We start from the raw sequence: 15,159 nt of genomic DNA, 5'->3' as shown, positions 1-15,159 counted from the left end.
CGCTTTGAGCAGGAGCACTTAGGCTAGAACCTAAGGTTGTAACAGATCATCATTTACTTGGAACTGCTTCCCCATTTGTATTTCTGGGGCATCAGCCCTGAGCCAATATCAGCAGTTCAATAATGGTACACATGGAACAGAAGAAGACAAGTGCAAAAGGAATAAATAGAAGTTGACCGATCCTCACTGATGCAGCTACAAGCTTGTTTATGCTTTAATTCCACTTGCTGTCTCCCGGGTTGATAGAATCCAATTTACTAAACCAGATAATGAACAGCCAGTCTGGTAAATTTCACTAGTTAGTGATCCTAAACTTTTTAGTGGGGAAGGAATTGAAGAAACTTGAAACAATCATTACAATTTATTTATTTTTAAATAAAAATATTTTTAAATGGAATTGGCCTTTATGACTTTAAAGAAAAAGCATTCAGTGTCGAAGTTTAAAAAGGTAAGGTATTTTTAAAGGAGTTTTTAAAGTTTGCATCTGACCACATAGGTTACAGTGGCTCCCAAACTTTTCCCCAAACAGTCTACTTGAAAATTGCTGAAGGTCCTGGCGAACCACTTAAAATGATTTTTCTGCCTGTTGTAGCAATTGTAACATTCTGTGCTAGATGCTACAATCGTAACATGCTGTGCTAGATGCTACATAAGAACTTGTCACGATTCTTAAGGTTTGCATGTGGTAGATCTAGTGAAGAGCAGTTTCACAGTTTTGATTAAAGTTTTTAAAAAACCCACCACCATTCTATCAATATTCTTTTTGCTGCTTTCCTTCTCTTCCCGATGCCTCAGGTCTAGTTTCCTACCACCACAAATTCTGTGAAAAACATAAAAATCCCGAAGCACCAGAAACTGACAGCAAGAAAAATAGTTCATAAACAATAGGTTGGCTGTGCAAATTAATGTCATTCCGTTAAAAGTCAATTCATCTAACTAAATATGCGTAGCACTGGCACTGCTTCACCCTTATGATTATGGGCCAAGCTAGCAGTCATGTTAATTGTATGAATGTAATTAATGTGCACCATTATTGTTAAGAAAATAGGAAGCCTGGGAAGCCCTGAGACTATGAGGGAATGGGAACTTTAAACCTTTCCTTGGAATGGGCCTGGCAAAAGTCCCATCTCTGAAGCTGTCCTGAAGCTCTTGATTCTTGAGAAGGGTGTGAACAGAAAACAGAATAGTATGATTGTATCAGAAGGCCCAAGGCAAATTTTTTTGAGGGATGCAAGACTTTAGCATGTTTTTGTAGTTGCAGCACTGGCCAAACATATATCCACAGCTACTGGGGGTGGAGTACCCATAATTTTCAATTATTTTCTTTATTTCTTTTATTGCAGGCTAACATACAAAGAAGTCAATTTTAGAGAAATTAAACAATATGACTAAATGTTCTCATATCACCACAGTAAACAAATCTCAGAGAAAAGAGAGCTAAATATTGACTGATCTTGACTGAAGAAGAAATACGATAGTGGCATAATAGATAAGGCATGTGTCCACCTGCTGCAAAAGTCAGTAAACAGTGTGTGAGGGGGGGTTGCTTTTGTTTTGAGCAACATGCAAGTTCTACAACTCAAAGAACAGTTGAGCTTCCATTTTCCTACCCTGGAAAAAAGGGAAAACATTGATCAAGATTAAATGAAAACGCAAAAAGAAGTTACTAATTCCCACCTTTCACACTACCACAAGTGCTACCACTCATCTTCTGAAATATGTAGAAACTCTATGGTAACATAAAGATAACTTGCAGAATAACTTTGAAATATGCTGGGCTTTTTTATTTCTTTAAGGATTGCATTATTACTTCAGTGCCATCTGGTGGATTCTGTGTGTAACAGGTTTAAATGTCAACTTTCACAGAGAGGCCCAGGTGACCTCAGTGGGTCAGAGTGCCTTTTACCAGCTTAACATGGTAAAACAGCATAGCCACTTCTAGAAAAAGGATGGGGTGACTATTGCCATCTGTGGGCTGGTAACCTCCAGACTGGATTACTGCAATGTGCTCTATTTGGGACTGCCTTTGAGGTTCGTCAAGAAGTGTTGCAGTGTGATTGCTCACTGGGCTAGACCATCACCATCGTCTTAAGCTGCTCCTGAAAGAATTGCACTGGCTGCCAATTAAGCTACAGGACTAAGTTCAAGGTGCAAGCACTGGTGTGCAAAGCCCTAGACAGCTTGGGACCAAGATACCTAAAAGATAGTCTCGTCTCTTACATACCAAACTGATCACTGCACTTTGCAGGAGAGGGACTCCAGCAGATACTATCTGTCCCTTCTTCTTCTTTGGCAATCACTAGTAGCTGAGTAAGATTGTCTTCCATAAACATGGTTTTAACAATGAGTCTGTAAGTGACTGTGGAGGCCAATTCTGGACCCACACGTCCTTCCACAGTGGGGACATTGGCTTCTGGGCGGGAGTTGACCATGGTGTGGATTTGCCAAGTGTGCCTTCCTCTTAGCACGTTTCTCCCTTGCGTCCCTTGTGTCCAGAGTTTGAGTGTCTTCAAATCCCATGACACCTTTGGTAAAGGCTGTTCTCCAACTGGAGCACTTGCAGGGCAGTGTTTCCCAGTTGTCGGTGTTTATACTAGTTTTTTAAGATTTGCCTTGAGACAGTCTTTATACCTCTTTGGTTTACACTGAGGTTTACACTGAGGTATCTGTCCAACACAATACAGGAACCAGGTATTTAGTATGGCGACAGCTAGCCTTCTGAATTCTCTCCTGTTACATTTTAGACAGATGCCATCTCTATTGCCTTTTCAACACCTACTGAAGACCTTTCTCTTTTAATAAGCTTTCAAAGTGGATATCTTTATCCCAGTCTGCATCTGCATTAGAACCATTTTAAACTGTTTTCGTATGTGGAATTGTTTTAAATGTTCCCATTGTTTTCATATGCAGAACTGTTTTTATGAGGGCTTGGTATATTTGGAATCTTGGCCATTTGACAGACAATGAGGTCAAATGGTAAGGTAATCCCCCCAGAACTACACATTCACATACATAAACCCCCATATCTTCATTGTATACGTGCGGCTTGTTCAGCATGAAATTAAAGCTACAGATATGTACTATGCAATTGGAAAGAAGAGCAATGCTTCAATATCCACATTTTAATATATTTTATTGGATTTCAGAAATCCATTAATAATAATAATAATAATAATAATAATAATAATAATAATAATAATATCTTTATTGTCATTGCCCCCTCTCGGGGACAACGAAATGAGTAGAAGATAACCACTTGCACAGAACAATGAGGACTGAGAGAGCAAAACAGTTCCCCTAAAGTGTGTATACATATTTTTAGTTATAGAAATTATATAATAGTAGATCATAAAATATCAGGGTGGCGTAAAAGGACGAAACATAAACCCCATTATAAACAGTACAAAATAATCATTAATGTGACTTCCCAAAGCACTGGCCCTTGCAAGTCCATAAGTATGGACAGAGGTTGCAAACATGTTATTGACATTGCCATTTATATGACAGGGTGTACTTGCCAAGTGACTAAAGATAGATGCTGGCAGATACAAAATTTGCATACCACCGCAGCAATAATTGTTATAAGAGGTTTACATTGAAGACGACCCTTGAAGGGCTAGCTCTGGAATTTCAGCCAGACAGATAAGAAGAGGGCAGCCCAGATTGTAGCAATGAAGAGTCGCAGCTGCTTGTTTAGACATGCTTACAAATACCAATTCATGGGAAGGTTAGCAACTCTGCTCCAGCTTGCCCATCACATTTTGAAAGTTGTTGTGCGGAGTTTGCACAGTTAAATGCTCTGGTGCAGGAATCATACCAGGTTCCTTACTCAGCAGTGAATATCCAATATGCTTTGTATGTATCAGCAGCTTTGATTTGACACTAAACATTATACATTTGTATTTTAAAAATATAAGTATGGGCGCTTGGCTATGTGATTATTGTACCAGTGATGTGTCACTGTCTGATAAATGGTCAATATTATATATGCCTCTACAGTCATTCCCTCCCTGAAGCCTATTGCTGTCTCCTTACCTTGCAAAGTCTTTCTTTGGACATGGAAATGTATTCATGCTTTTAGACCAATCTGCAGGGTTTTTTTTGTTTTTTTTTTAAATAGCATTTTTAAAAACCACTCATTAATGCTAAGTTCTTGTGGCAGTGCACATCATTTTTTTCAAAGCCATAAAATGTGCAAATTCAATATGAAACTTTAAAACAAGATCGGAATAAAGCCAGAATAGGAGCAGGCAGCAGCGTAGCGTGAGTTGTCAGCACCCGGGGCAACGCAAGTAATTTGCGCCCCCAACCCGGGGCAAGGCAAGTAATTTGCGCCCCCCCAACCCCTAACCTGCGAGTTGCTGCTGGCGCTGCCGCGCAAACAACGCTGCTTGCCCGGAGGAGGATGGAGGCAGAAGCAGCCGCCGCCTGTGGCTGGGCCGAGGGGATGGCGGCGGCGGCAGGGTGCAGAGGCTGCCCGTGCCCGGCCAGGCGTCGGTGGCGGCGGCGGCGCTGCTGCAGCGGCTGCTCCTCCTGCGAGCAGTGAGCGGAGCGCAGCCACAGCGACGGCGGGGGACGCGCGCGCTAGGGCGCAAGGCTGGCGGTGGCGCCGGGGAGCACGGCGGAGGAAGGAACTTGTCCCTTCCCTCTGGACTCGCGCCCCCCCAGATGTTGCGCCCGGTGCGGTCGGCACCCCTGGCACCCCCCACGCTACGCCACTGGGAGCAGGAGTCAGTTAGAAACTGCATCATTGCTCAGAATCAATTTGAAGTTAAATTCCCCCCAAAGAAAAATGTTTCCTTAAAGTCTAAGTAATAATAAAAAATAACCTGCTTTGATAACTGCAGTATCGGAGTTGCTGTGGCTGCAGTGATATGAGGGAGATTTCTTTTTTGAAAACCCACTATGTTAAGCCATTCTGCAACTCCAGTTTTTGAATGGTTTCTGATACTGAGAAATAAAGGCATCTACAGAGAAATCTGTTCATTTTAATAGCTGGTGCAACAATGTGCATATACTGAAACCCTTACAAAATATATCACATACCAGCAGTTGGGCTGGAATATCTCTTGGAAGTCAGCATTTGCCTTGTCTTAAAACTGGTCTATGGGGTGAAGAAGTGTAATCAATGGTCTGCTGTATTTGACTGAGTGTAAGATGCAAGTGCGAGACAAGCTTCCCAGCCAAAGGTTTACTTGTAATGGTTTAGATGTCGTCTTTGGGTTGCTGCTGTGGAATTTTACGTGCAAATTTAGTGGGGATAAAAGTGACAGGTTCACATTCAGTAGATAGACAGGTGCTTCACAAGTTTATCCCCTTAGTTCTGCCAAAGCACACACCCCTTGATCTGCGGCATCCCTGCTATGCGTCCCCACAGCTATCCTGTGCCAAATGGTGTTTCTTCCAAAGTTCACAAACGCTGCTGTCAGATCAGAAATAACTGTGACTGCCTGTGCTTTGCACATGTTTGCTTGAATAGCACCATCGGCAGCGGCTTGCTGCAAAGCCTACCGATATCTGAAAATTGTGTGTTGATATGCAAGGAAGGGGTCCCATTTATGATGGATGCACATCTTTGGAACTTTTGAATGGAGTTGAAAAGGTTGAGTGATAATAACTGCTCAAGTACACCTAGTGAGTTTAATGGGTGAATGGGGATTTGAACCAGGATCTCCCTACATAGCAGCCATGAATACAGTGGTACCTCGGGTTACATACGCTTCAGGTTACATATGCTTCAGGTTACATATGCTTCAGGTTACAGACTCCGCTAACCCAGAAATAGTGCTTCAGGTTAAGAACTTTGCTTCAGGATAAGAACAGAAATCGTGCTCCAGTGGCGCGGCGGCAGCAGGAGGCCCCATTAGCTAAAGTGGTGCTTCAGGTTAAGAACAGTTTCAGGTTAAGAATGGACCTCCGGAACGAATTAAGTACTTAACCCGAGGTACCACTGTATATACAAATTGAACGACTCCCTGTCCCTCTGGACATTTCAGGAAGATCAATAGGAAGATGACAATCCCATGATAAATGCTTCAAAACATTCCAGATGACAGTGTGGCTCATCCACAGTAGATAAGTTGTTTCAGTGGCATCACCATGATAAATATAACCAATGCAACGAACCTTTGTGACCGTTCTGCATTCGTTCGTTGCCTGTTCTATCTCTCAAGTGCGATTAATTCTGGAGCCTGAGCAAATGGGACCTTCCATAATCAGTGACAAAATTTGGGTCGCTTTAAAGAATGTGGGTGGCATGTAGTCACAGTGAAAGACAGTGGAGACATAGGAAGGCCTGTGGCTCAGAGAACATGCAGAAAGTCCCAAGTTCAGTTATTGGAATATTCACTTGGAGCAGTTGGTAGAGCATGAGATGCTTGATCTCAAGGTTGTGGGTTCGAGCCCCACATTGGGCAAATGTTTCCTGCATTGTAGGGGGTTGGAATAGCTGAGCCCCGTGGTCCCTTCCAACTTGACAACTCTACAATCCTATGATTCCTTCTTTTATTTGCTTTAAAAAATTTTTTTAATTAATTTTCACAATTAAACATTATCTTCACATAAGTATAAAATAATAAACTAGAAAAAAACAAACAAAAAAACCCAATTTTCACACAACATTAAATCCACATTTTGGGATTACTCAGAGCCCTCGACTTCCCTCCATTCCCTCCCCGGTTCTTTTATATTATCTTAATTTACACATATCAAAAAATTCCTTATCTTTAATTCTCTCCAAATTTAAACATTCTCCTTACTGTTACAAGTGTTTTTTAAAAGCCTGCTACTGTACTAACTTCCCTACAATGCTTTTGTACATATGCAATAAACATTTTACATTCTTTTTTATATTTGTTATCGTCTTGATTTCTAAGTCTTCCAGTTAATTCAGCCATTTTGGCATATTCCATTAATTTGAGCTGCCAAACTTCTTTAGTGGAGACTTGTTCTTCTTTCCAGTGTTGGGTAGCAATATCCATGTGGCCATTGTTGCATACATAAACAGGTTCTTGTATTCTTTCGGTATATCCATTCCTGTAATACCTATTAAAAATGCTTCTAGTTTTTTTAAAAAATAAAGGTTATTTTAAACATTTTTTTCAATTCATTATAAATCACTTCCCAGAAACTTGTTAAAAATAAATAAATAAAAAGATTCCTTATTTTCTCTTTTTCTCCTGCAGTGGCTGTATATTTCTCTTCTGTCCTGCCTGAGTGTACAGTATTTCAGGGATGGGGCCTAAAGTCAAAATTGCATATAGTGAAAAAACATTGGGTGCAATGGCGAGTGGGGTTCCCAAAGTCTCATTTCCTAGGCACCCACCCCCTTTTTATTTTGCCAAGTGTGTAAAGCTGAATGTGCACAAGTTAAATGCACATTAAGATGTGAGCTTAGTGTATAGTAATATTAAAACAAAAATGAGGCAAGGGTACCATCACCCTGCAATCCTAGAGCCCCATGGCCATAGGAGTGGGAATGGTGTGTGTGTCTAAAGGAGGAGATTGTTTTATGTGGCCAGTGTAAGTGTAGCACCAAAAGAAAGAAACATCCTCTTCCTGAAAAAGTATGCACCAGCAGATGGCTATTCTGATCTGAGTACTTCCTCAAAAGCAAAGAATGCTCTGTAAGCATAAGGATGCAGGGCTGAGGTTGGGTGCAGAGGAAAATGATTTGATTACTGCCAGTCTACTGTGAGATATCATTTGTCAATTCCCATCCACTGTCTACATACACATGAGTAACAGGAAGAGGAATAGAGGGATTCTTGTGCAAGAGCTGTAGGGGGACAATGGGCAACAACTCACTCTGCACCCATTGCTGTGTTTTAGAATCATCTTCCAGATAGGTTCAGAATCTTCCCTTAGCAGTTCCACAAACACATGCAGGGCTCCAAAGTTATCATCAACACCTCATGATCAAACTGTATCAAATTCAGCTGATAAGGTGTAATAAGATCAACGGGTTTCAATTTGTTTCTGCCACTCTCCAAAACATCAGTTGTTGTAAATCACAGCCTAGTGCCATCTCTGAGCCATAACGCAGTTTAGAGTCAGATCCGCATGAATTTCACATTGTCTAGGTGCATCTGGAATTGCTGCACAACCACATGGAGCTGCTGGTCTACCATTTAGGGTGGAAGCCCTCCAGCCAGCACTCCCACACGGCACCCTGCCTGCCCCACTACCTCTGCCAGTGGTAGAGAAGCACCACCACCATTGGTGCTGATTGTGGGAAAGATAATGTCCGTTTGGGGTCCTGGTCCCCAAATGGTCCTGGTCTTGTAAGAAATGGGTGCTGTCTGGCAGGTCACACAGCAATTGGTGGCAGCGGAAGCAGCAAGAGCAGCAGGGCAAGGTGTCAATTTCAATTTTGCATAACTGTTCCTGCCTAGGAGTGACTTTGAGAGGGATGATTGGAGTTGTAGTCAAGGATGATTGCCAACAGATGGAGGGCACAATTTGGGAAAGGCTGGTCCAAGGTATACTTACAGACAACTACCCTTGATCAAGAGTTCCACATTTATCAAGGCAGTTTCTGGGTAGGCGTTCTTCCATGTTGCAAAGCTGCAGCTTGATAGTGCTTTATAGCTATGGCTCCGACCACTTCCATGTTATGGAAGGAAGTTAATCTTGCAGATGAAATCCATCCATTTCTGACAAAACTAGCAGCCTGTTAAAAAATAATAATAATGCAGAGACGTTACCACCACCAGTGGTGAAGCCTCCTTAACTTTCAGTGCTTCCTCTTGCTGCCATTCTTCTACACGTTGGTAGCAACATGAACAACTTTGGCCATGGAAACCCAATAAACAAGGCCAGCTGCATTCCAATAATACTTTTAGCTACTGAAAAAAACATGGAAGCTTAAATTAGTGAATGTCATTCAGCAGCAGGTGCTTGCTATCAGCAAGCATGCAAGCCAGAAATCAGGCTGCAGAAACAGGAACTGCAAAAGCCCCAAGTAATTTATGGAACAAACCCATCACAAAAAACTTAAAGGAAAAGAGGTCAACTGACATAGGCAGTTGAGTTTGTAGCCTCCTGTGACCTGCCATCACCTTCTGCGATGCCACTGACCATGCTCACATTAAGGCCAAGATATAGAGAATATAATCCTGGTGTCTGTGGATCATAACAGTGAAACCTGAGATCCCACCTGGCATGTAGAAGACACTGCTACAGAAATGCTCTTAGAGATCTCTTAAGATGTTAATCAACTATAGAATTCAGCATAATGACTGACGTGTGGCCAAGTTAGACAGTGTTCTGTTGGTGTTTACACTTCAGCACTAACATACTGCTTTGTAAAACACATTCTGCTGTCGCATTCCAAGTTTCAAATAGTAAACTTCTAAAAACATTAGTTCTGCAGAGCATCCAGTGGGTGGTGCCAAATAGCAACTGGAAAGCTACATTTTTGTCTCTCTAAAATGTGGTCAAATCTGAACTTTTGCATTCTGCTTTCTAACCATTTCTATACCATTTATCTCTCCATCTCCCCCTTCCAAAAGCCACAATCATTTTGCAATTTTGTGCCATGTATGGGTGCCATGTATGGGTTGTTGTTGTTTTTTTGCCTTTATACTAAGAGCAGCAAAATCCTGGTTGGGTTTTGCACACCACATACGTTAAGAAATAACATTATTTATATTCATTTATATATTGATGATATAATATCAGTATATATTATATGGCGCTGATCTGCCATACCCTGCTATTCAGTGTTATGTTTAGTATGCCTCTTTCCTTGTTCATTTTATATGCATGTCTGCTGTTTTTTTTTTTCCATTCTGCTTATACAATGTGTGATTAGTTTTATTCACTTTTGTACACTGCCTTGGAACCTTCTCCTCTAGAACAGTGTGTGTGTGTGTGTGTGTGTGTGTGTGTGTGTGTGTGTGTGTTTGTGTGTGTGTCTGTGTGTGTGTGATTAATATTATCTCTATTTTACACATAGACTGACAAAGAGGTCACATTTGGGAGTTTTATAGTTTAGGGGGGGGACACAACAAAATGGGGGACATGACAAAATTTTAAATATGTGTGAACAGAGAGTTGAGAGTGGTCCCCCTTACCTTTATGAACATTGCAGAAATTCAAGGAAGTTGCCAAGCAGTAAATTCAAAGCAGGCAAATAATGTATTTATTCATACCATCCATATCACTGCCATTAAATACGTGGTGACTGCAACACTTAGACAGCATTTGAAAAAAATACAGATTAGTAGGGGGCAAGTCTACCAATAGAACCTTCTTGTTCAGAGAACACAAGAGCAGCCAATGGCCCATTTTGTTCAACCTCCTACCAGATGACTATGGAAAAACAGGACCCTCAAACAGGACCTGAGCCCAAGAGCCCCTTCCCTTGCTGTGATTGTCAACAACTGGTATTCAGAAACATTACTGCCTCATATTGTAGATACAGAGCATAGCCGTCAAGGCTAGTTGTTATTGATGGCCTCACCCTCCATGAATTTGTCCAAGCAGTATGGTATGTCTCTGAATACCAGGTACTGGAGATGAATAAAATGGGAAACTGGGCCTTGTTGGCAGCTAGTGAGTGCTTAGAAGTGCCTGGCTAGGTGATGTTAGAAACACTCCTGTTCATTCCAGTAAGACAGTTACTTACATTCTTAAGTTGTTATTGTTTGTTGGCTATGTTTTTAAGGGATTGTTTTTTTTTAAAAAAAGTGCACATACATACTTTGCATTCTTGGGCATTTCTTTTGCTGTATCAGATACTTTGTTATCTGATGTTCCGCCTATAACTTTTGACTGTGAGATGAGAAAAGTTAGTCATCTGCATGTTCAGAACATGAGAACGTAAGAATAGCCTGCTGGAACAAGCCAGGGGCCCATTTTTTTCTGCTAAGTTCTGCTAGTTGCAAAACAGACACCTCCGTTTTTCCAGTGTTGAAAAGGAAGGAGAAATTATGTGTTTTCTGCCATTTGCGTCCCATGTGCCAGTGTTTGTAGCCTGACTGCCTCTGCTTTTAGTTTTTAATTATTTTCCTGGTACTTGCTTATAAAGGTTAAAGCAAGGGAACTAGCCTTTGCTTTCCTTTTCAGGCTTGCTTCCAGCAAATCTATTTGTGATTTGGAGTGGATGAGCTCCTTGCTAGCGACAAGGACTGTCTGTCTGCATCAGAGATCAACTGTGGCTCCACGAGGGCATTCTGTCTTTCATATGGTGCTGGATCACAGGTGTGATAATTTTTATAAAGGTCGTTTCAGCCCCACCTCCCGGTGAGCAGCCTGCCACTGACTTAATGTTTTCCACAGGGTGGTTATATCACATTATATATTGCGCAATCCCTGCCCTTTGCTGTGATAAAAACAGGTCGGATGGAACATCTAGATTACCTGCTTTCAGGATAGGCAAAGCAGAAGGCAAACACAAGAAGCCAGGGTGGGATGTCAATGGGCCTGGTGGTTTCTGCTGACTTTGCAACTTGGACCATAGTGATATGCAAGGATTAATGAAATCACACTGGTGCACACTGACACTTTCCTCAGTAGTATCCAAGCACATTATAGGGTATGTCACTGACTGAGCAGGCTAAACAAGCAAATATCAAGTAGAGCCTGAACTGTAAACAGTAGACAGCCACAGGGATTATGCTTCACTGAAATCCATTTGTGTTTGTCAAGAAAGCAGCTTTGATCACAGGTTTGGCAATCATGGAATTTAATAATGGGTGGGTTCCTTTCACAAACCTTACACATTAAGTGTTTCTTCAGAGATGCGTCACTATAGACATCCAGCAAATTTAAAGTAAAAACCCGTGACATATCAAAGGGGGCAAAGAGGATGGGACAGAAGGATAAAGGAGGGGACTCCTCTTTTTGCTTTCTCCTACCTTCCCTCTTTCTCCAGACAGGCACAGCCCCATTCCATCTAAGCAATCGGCAGAAGAGCTAGCACATGGGTAGGCAAACTAAGGCCCGGGGGCTGGATCCAGCCCAATTGCCTTCTAAATCCAGCCCGTGGACGGTCTGGGAATCAGCGTGTTTTTACAAGAGTAGAATGTGTGCTTTTATTTAAAATGCATCTCTGGGTTATTTGTGGGGCATAGGAATTCATTCATCCCCCCCAAAAAAATATAGTCTGGCCCCCCACAAGGTCTGAGGGACAGTGGACCGGCCCCCTGCTGAAAAAGTGTGCTGACCCCTGAGCTGACATTTGCTGCAAGACTCATCTTGGCTGGCCCTCAGTGGTCTGTTTTCATGGAGACAAATTACCATAGGGGTTCACACATTACATCCAAAACATGTACAATCTGTGCACATGCAAGCAGTTGAGATGTATGAATCAATATAGATACACTCTTTCACACTTGTACGTGTGCAGAGATAGCTTGTACCTATGTTCAGTACAGCTGGCGAACAAACCTATGGAACAGGTCAAAGGGTGCTGCCACCACAGGACCACCCAACTCAACTTGGGTAGACCTACTATATTATTTCAGTGACCTAAGATGGGCATGTTTCTTTTGCCAACTTCCTATGCCCAGCTAGTGGGGGAGCAGTGGAACATTCACTGGTGGCAGGATGCTTGGTGACTGATGAAGCCTGCTTATTTAGATCACTTGAGAGATGCCAAGTGACTTGCGTTCAGAGTAATTTTTGTCAATAAAAGTGTCACCTGATCAGGTTCCTTCTGAAGCTCTCTTCATGCTGTTTTATCTTTCCAGCTATATATTGCCAGCCTGATTTTTCATTGCAGTGCTGCTGACAGCAATGTGAGTGACAAAAATGCAGAAAATATTAAACGGAAACAAATCTCAGCATCAAATATTATACTTCTCTACACATTCTTGCCACCAGTAAGGCAAATATAAACTTAACAAGTGGTAACTTGTCATGGTGCTCACACTGCCACTTGGTATATTCACCTGTTTTGTCCTGCCACTTCCTCTTCTCTAGATTTCTGATAAGTTGTAGAAGTGAGATAAAATTGTCATCATCACTTTGCAGAACAAACAGACTACCCATATACCTCCTGGTGGTGCAGCAATAAAACCGTTAGCATATTTGCAAAGCTAAGCAGGGTCTGGTATGGTATCAAACTGAATGGGGGACCAAGTGTTGAGATTCCTGCATTGCAGGGGTTGGGGCTAGATGACTGTTGGGGTCCCTTCCAACTGTATGATTCTATGATTTACCACAGTGTGTTAGTACACGGTAAATGGCTGCCTTCAACTTCTATGGGTGCTCAGGTGGTCTGGTTTAAATAGGATGCTAGCTGTGTAGAATCTGATATCAGTATGTGGGTTTTAAAAATGAGCCAAAGAAATATTATATTTTGAGCCAGAATGCGGTAGCCAAACATCATAAACGCAGCTTTAATGCAAGATTTCACATCAAAGATGTGTATAAAATATGGTGGATAAAGTGTATGCCCCATAACATCAAGCAAAATCATACACAGTCACTTTTCTGTCCCTGACACCTGTGGCAAATGGTTTATCATTTCTTATTTTGTCTAAGCAGCTGTTCTTATGTATAAAATAAATGAATTGTACTACACTTGACTGGATCAGAAATCTGAGATACATAAACACGCATAATAGTTAAATGATATTCCTGTTACAGTTCTCTACTCTTCTTTCTTTCTTTCTTTCTTTCTTTCTTTCTTTCTTTCTTTCTTTCTTTCTTTCTTTCTTTCTTTCTTTCTTTAAAAAAATCTTTTCTTTTTAAAATTATAACAGAATACTAATACTTCGCTTGTGTTTGGTTTGGGAAAACGCACAGCATAGCTCAATGTTGGTTTATCATGCTATTCTGTTTCCACAAGAAACAGTATGAAGCCAAGTTCTGCTTAAACCCTTTCACCTACTCTGCAATGAGCAAAAGGGGTTTGCTTGTGAAGCAGCTGTGAAATCAATATATACACATGCAGAAGACATTTTTAGATGTGAATTTGCTGCTGAAGCGACTTTAGGATAGCAGGCACATGTTGCTGTGAAATAGTTTGTGTTTCATAACCTCAGATTTACTAGCCCCACAGCACCGCAACCTATAAAAAGGTTTTAATCTCTTATGCAAAGAGTGTGAGCTATCTTTGCAGTCGATAGAGTTGGTGGTTCTTGGAATAAGATAAGCAAACATGTGTATCTTCGATGTAACTTTTAAGATTTGTTTGTTTGTTATAATGCTTTGTTGCCCCAAGAAGCACTCAAAGCAGGTTACAAAAGATTATTAGAATAAAAATCACAAATCTAGACCAGAAAGAGAAAAAACAAGATGCAGTAAAGGGGATTTTGCTTAAATTGTTGGTGCCTTTTAGGTCTGTTCTGTATATTGTAATCATGCATGCAAATTGGCAAGACAGAGAAACAAGCTTTTTTTAAACGAACAAACAAGATCTAGTTTTGCATTTTTGTCTTGAATATAATGACATGAATATAATGCTATTTGATTCTATATTACAAAATAATCCATTTGTAGTATCTCCACTACCCTCCAACCTCGCTACTCAAAGTTTTTAAAGAAATGTTTAAACCATAGACAAAATTAAAGACTTCAAAATAAAAGGTGCTATCTAATCTCAAAATATGGAGTTTATGGTTGATTTAAGACTCTGTTCATCAGCAATCCTAGAAATTTGGGGATGCCTTGCCAGAATACAGAACAACTAAGAAGCTGTAGGCTGGAGAAGGACCACAGTTAATCTTTGTATGCTAGAAGTCCCACATTCAATCCTTGGCATCTTGAGGAAGAGGGCTGGAAAGGACCCCATCTGAAATTCCCTTCCAGCCATTTACCTTGTTCCCATCATTCAGTATCCAGAAGACCTGAGCAAGAGGGACTCTGTATAAGACAGCTTCCTGTGTCCTTGCATTCTGTGTTAAAAAGTGAAGTCATACCAGAAAACCTGTCAGGTCAGCAAAAATCCCCCTTTTTAACCCCAAACCAAGAGCAGTTGACATGCCATGTTCTACTTTTTTGGAGAGTTTCTAGCTTTAGTCCTTCTTTGGTCAGAGAACAATGAACTCAATTGACTTCTACTGACTCATGTTAGACTGCTGATTTGGGATGAGTCAGACTCAACATATCCTCCACTATAAAACCACAGCTGCGCATTCAAGGTTTGGGATGCTATGTATCAGACAAGCTCTTTTGTGTGCGTGTTAATGCGTACAAGAACACAAGTGT

The sequence above is a fragment of the Podarcis liolepis genome (assembly GCF_965112155.1).
Source record: "Podarcis liolepis genome assembly, chromosome: 1".
Taxonomy (NCBI): Eukaryota; Metazoa; Chordata; class Lepidosauria; order Squamata; family Lacertidae; genus Podarcis; species Podarcis liolepis.
Note: the sequence above shows the minus strand (reverse complement) of the source record.